We start from the raw sequence: 5,893 nt of genomic DNA, 5'->3' as shown, positions 1-5,893 counted from the left end.
GTGCTCATGCACGCAGGAGGCAGCCAATGGATGATTCTCTCTCATCATTGATGTTTCTATCTCTCCCTCTCCCTTCCTCTCTGAAATCAATTTAAAAAATTTTTTTTAAATCAATAAAAACAAAAAAATAGAGTAAGAGGACCTTCTTATCAGGAATATTTACTAATTACTTTGAAACCTATTTGTTTACTATTGAATTGAAGCTGACAGCTAACAGTGAACATGTGTAGGTGTTAGATGACAGAGTCTAGAGATGTAGGTATAGGCTTTAACTAAATGTTTTTTTAAAAATATATATTTTATTGATTTTTTTACAGAGAGGAAGGAAGAGGGATAGAGAGCCAGGAACATCAATGAGAGAGAAACCGATCAGCCGCCCCCTGCACACCCACCATGGGGATATTGCCTGCAACCAAGGTACATGCCCTTGACCGGAATTGAACCTGGGACCCTTCAGTCCTTAGGCTGACACTCTATCCATTGAGCAAAACCGGTTAGGGCTAAATGTTTTTTTTTCTTACTCCTCACCCAAGGATATGTTCTGATTGATTTCAAAGAAAGAAGAAGGAGGAGGAGGAGGAGGAGGAGGAGGAGGAGGAGGAGGAGGAGAAGGTGGAGGAGGAAGAGAAGGAGAAGGAGAAGGAGAGAGAGAAATATCAATGTAAAAGAGAAACATCAAGTAGTTGCCTTCTATACCTACCCCTACTGGGGACTGAATCTGCATTATGTGCCCTGACTGGGAATCGAGCCCAAAACCTTTTGGTGTAGGCCCTACACTATAGGGGATGACACTCCAACAAACTGAGCCACACTGGCCAGGGGACTAAATATTTCAATTCCTTCAATAATTGTCACACATCTAACAGTCAAAGATTAAAAAGTATGTTAGTCATGTCCTGGAGGCCTTCCTGTAAAGCAAGTTCCAGGAAAAGCATTTTAAAGTACACTTTGCTTGAGATAATAGAAAAATATAGCTAGCTAAGCAGAAAACAATGATAGCTCAAAAAATCTAAATAGACACCTTTCAAAAGAGGACATTCAGAAAGCCAAGAGACATATGAAAACATGCTCAAAGTCACTAATCATCCGAGAGATGCAAATCAAAACGACAATGAGGTACCATCTCACACCTGTCAGGATGGCTATCATCAACAAATCAACAAACGACAAGTGCTGGAGAGAATGTGGAGAAAAAGGAACCCTCGTGCACTGCTGGTGGGAATGCAGACTGGTGCAGCCACTATGGAAGACAGTATGGAGTTTCCTTAAAAAACTAAAAATGGAACTCCCATTTGACCCTGTGATCCCACTTCTAGGAATATATCCCAAGAAAAAAGAAACACCAATCAGAAAGGATCTATGCACCCCTATGTTCATAGCAGCACAATTCACCATAGCTAAGATCTGGAAACAGCCTAAGTGCCCATCAGTAGATGAATGGATTAGAAAACTGTGGTACATCTACACAATGGAATACTATGCTGCTGTAAAAAAGAAGGAACTCTTACCATTTGCCACAGCATGGATGGAACTGGAGAGCATTATGCTATGTGAAATAAGCCAGTCAATGAAGGAAAAATACCACATGATCTCACCCATTTATGGATAATAAAGACCATAATAAACTTTTGAACAAAAATAGATACAGAGGCAGAGCTGCCTAGAACAGACTGTCGAACTACAGCAGGAAGGCCGGGGAGGGTTGGGGGGCGTGGGGGGGGGGCGTTAGAGATCAACTGAAGGACTTGTATGCATGCATATAAGCATAACCAATGGACATAAGACACTGGGGGGTAGGGGAGGCCTGGGGATTGTCAAGGGCGGGGAAAAAAAAGAGACATATGTAATACTTCTTTGTAATACTTTAAGCAATAAAAAAATAAAAATTAAAAAAAAAAGCAAAACTAAAAATATATTTTCAAAGAAAAAAAAAACAATGGTCGTAGAGTTTAGTTTCTGCCTTTTTGCTTTAAAGATAATGTCATGATATGTCTTGTAGAAACTTCTTTTTTTCAACCTGGTTAAATCACCTGACCACAGTGACAAAGGCATCAAACAAGATGACATCAGGAATCGGACTAATCACACCAAGGGAAACCACTGAATCTTGCACAGGAACTAACCAGTGAGCCTCATCCTCAACCCCTGACTTCTAAACCTCAATTTCGGCCTTTAAAAATCCTTGATCAAAATCCATCAGAGTTTGGATTTAAATCAATAGCCTCCCATCTTGTTCTCCTGGCTCTCTAATAAATGACTCCAATTTCTCCACTGCAAAACTGGGTGTTCAGTATTTGCCTTTGCTGTGAGTTGAGTGGGCAGACCCCTTTGCTCTGTAACAGAATGCATTATCATACAACTAAAATCCTATCATCACTATCATCACAGATTTTATGAAACCCTGAAAGTCTTTTTCTTACAATCTTTGAATAATTATCTGTTGATTTGAATCTCAACATACATAGTCAGTTGAACAGTCATCTGGGAAGTTATGTAGCACTGGGAAAAACATGTAATATTGTAATGGGAATATACTCACAACAGTGCCTTAAAGAATTTCAGCTATATTCCCTCAACATCCCCACTTCTTTTGTAGAAGAAGAATGATTCATCTCTATACAGGTAGGAACATCAATAAATTCAATATACACAAGAAAATCCAGAGAATTAGTGGGCATTTGCTGGACCGGGTAAATTGAGATCTGGAAAAAGTAATGAGAGAGGATTCACAGGGGGGAAGGAGCCAGGCCAGAAGGCCCAGACCGTATGCTTTGAAGTCATCAGCAGACATCAGCAGATATTTGTGATAATGGATGGCAGCTATAGAGAGTTCTTGAAATTATAGGAGGAACTAATGACATTGCTCATTTTTGAAATGAAAAGTTTTATCTTTATAATCACTAACTGGTCAGCTTAAAATTTTAATAGTTGTGAAGAAATTGGAACAAACTGTGGAGTAATCAATTTGCAATCACCCAGATGAGGACAAGGTGGTGGAGGACAGTCAGATGTGCTTTGTGAGGACACACAATGACAAGTCAATTTCCTTTTCTTCCCTAACGAAGTGCCAGAACTTTAGACAGGGGAGAACAATAGATGTAACCTATCTGTGCTAGAGAGAAAAACCTTTCACTGTACTGCACAGAAATACCCTTACCAAGGAGATAGAAGGCTGTATCTGGTGGGTGGGTGGGCAGTGATGAGGAAGGTCAGGAGACATCACAGGCAGGGCTAGTCCAGGGAAGAGCTGAGCCCACCTCTGCTTCTCTGAATGTCATCATTCACCAGCATGCAATACAACCCTCAACATTCCCAAGCAGTCAGGAGACTCGCTTAAGTGGGTTGTTACTGACTTAAATTTACATTATAAAAAAAGTAGCCAAATAGGTGAAAAAAGGATTTTCTGTCTGATTTATAAAAATATGTTGTATTTTTAAATGGGAGATATCTATAATACTATCAATAATAATAAGTATATATAAAAAATAAAAATCATATCATCTCTGTAAGTATACAGTTCTAAGTTCTGGTCATTTTTCTAAATCTCCAGAAAATATAACATGTCTTGATTCAAATTATGTAAGACCTAGTAAAAGTAAATTAAGATAGCTAAAGTCTTCTTATATTAAGAATAAAATAGTGACTATTACTAATTTCCAAAGGTGTAATTGTCAAGTAAATTAGAGAAATAAGATAATTAGATATTAACAAAAAGGGTAATTTCCAACAAATTACAAGAAATAAAATATGAATAAAAGTGCATATAATGTTGTTAGTATTGTTTTTATTTTATAGCACTCTTCTTTTTGGTCATCCATCTCAGTCTGAACTGAATTAGGCTCAATTTTGCAAAACATTGCTAAAAAATTCTTAAATATTATTGTGAAGCATTTACCTACAGACCTTCCAAATACGTACATTTGTGATCAGGAAAAGTTTTTAAGGGTTTCAGGAAAGTTCCCGAACCACTTTATCAATTCATCTGTGTCGTGCATCTTACAGCAATCACATCACTTCCACTTCCAGTCATATTTATATCCATGTGCCCTGACATTTAATAAAATAAATAATTTGACTATTTTAAAAGGCTACAGAAAGCCCACACAAGAGGAAACAGAAAACGGAACCATCCATGTTAATTACAGAACTGCAAGTGAAAGCAAACCCGTGGAAGTGTTTGTACTTGCTACATTAGTGTTTTCAATTACAACACACAGCGCTGGCTTCACAGCACATATACTAAAACTGGAACACTACAGAGAAGATTAGCATGGCCCTTATGCAAGAATGACACCTGATTCATGAAGTATTCCATATTTGAAAAAAATAAAATAAAAATAAATCACAACACAGATGGCAGGTTAAGGGGGTACTGAGTTACACATAAAGTATTGAGAGCTTCCCAAAATAGTGTTCATGTAACAACTATCCAAACCTCTGGAGAATTTTCATAAGAGTTTATTTAAGCCAGAATTGCGGACAATTGCCAGGAAGCAAGATCTCAAATGCTCTAATGAGTGATAGTTTGGCAATTTCTGTAATGCATTTGGAATTAAGGAGGGAAAGTAAGGAAGATTACATGGAGGTGGGAGAAAGTGAGGATTGCATTCCAGGATAGTTAATAAGATTAAGTGGTGGTCACACTTATTTCAAAGGTGTGTTAACCTAGATGCCCAGAAACAATAGACAGGGCTTGCTTAAGGCAAAGATAAACCTTTTACTAAAGAAGTTATATGCCTGGGGTGTGACTACCCACCATGACCTACCCAGTCAGGAATTTATGATTAGATCACCCTGTATGGTTACTTTCCGTAGAACCCCTTTTTCCTTTTTCATTCATAAAATGAGTATTTCATATTATAGCAACCATAAAGATACATAGATGCTGGATGTATTAATCTCTCTCCTAAAATTTATCTCAAGAAAAGAATACCACAGAAGTAATAGTGTGTCCTTATCTATAATAATAAAAGGGCAATATGCTAATTATACTGGATATCTTCCAGACGTCCTTCCGGACATCCTTCCTGACCAAGCCAGGGGCTGGAGGGAAGCCAGCTGGGTCCCGGGTGCCTGTGGGTGGCTGGAGGAGGGAAGCCAGGGTCCCGGGTGCCAGAGGGAAGCTGGTGCTGGCAGCCAGGGGAAGGAAGGCCTGCTCTTGCATGAATTTTCATGCATCGGGCCTCTAGTATTTATTATAAAAGCAGTCACCTGAGCCAGGTCTACCATGCACTTTGAAGGGAAATGGTTAAGTGAATTTCATCAACTCAGTGGGATGTTTTGCAAGCACAAAATTCAACATTATAAAAACTGAAGCAAAATAATAATAATTGTTAAAGTGGGTAAAAGTCAAGGTGGCATAGAATAGTGAAAAAACTCTAGGAAGTAGAACACCCAAAATATAAATCTTAGAGTGCCTCCAAGGAATTGTGCATTTTAAGAGGCCCTCTCCTTGAAATTCTGGTCAGGTTCAGTGGTTCTCAACCTTCCTAATGATGCGACCTTTTAATACAGTTCTTCATGTTGTGGTGACCCCCAACCATAAAATTATTTTCGTTGCTACTTCATAACTGTAATTTTGCTACTGTTATGAATTGTAATGTAAATATCTGATATGCAGGATGTATTTTCAGGGGTCACGACCCACAGGTTGTGAACCACTATAAGCCATCTTTTTGAGTAGGCCTCAGACTTGGGCCGAGACCTGGGCTGCCTCAGTTTTAGCAAGAATCCTTTCAAATGAGTTCAGGGAGAATCTGAATCTTTGACATCTGATCACTGTCCATATATGATCAAGGTCCTCATTCCCCACCCTTGACATCTAAGTCCTTGGCCCACCTTAAGCAAAAATCCCAATCCTATTAGGCCAGACTAGCAGACTGTCTTCCCACCT

At 38.8% G+C, this 5,893-nt stretch overlaps 1 non-coding gene across 1 annotated transcript; it reads left to right on the top strand.

The window, feature by feature from the left end:
* Window positions 1-4,216: 4,216 nt before the first annotated feature.
* On the top strand, window positions 4,217-4,321 carry LOC111825948. Its single transcript, XR_002829180.1, has one exon. It is a non-coding gene; the product is annotated as a U6 spliceosomal RNA (small nuclear RNA).
* Window positions 4,322-5,893: the final 1,572 nt, after the last annotated feature.

This window comes from Myotis lucifugus, unplaced genomic scaffold (genome assembly GCF_000147115.1).
Source record: "Myotis lucifugus unplaced genomic scaffold, Myoluc2.0 scaffold_47, whole genome shotgun sequence".
Classification (NCBI taxonomy): Eukaryota; Metazoa; Chordata; class Mammalia; order Chiroptera; family Vespertilionidae; genus Myotis; species Myotis lucifugus.
The sequence above is the reverse complement of the archived record's forward strand: the minus strand, read 5'-3'. Positions and strand labels throughout refer to the sequence as shown.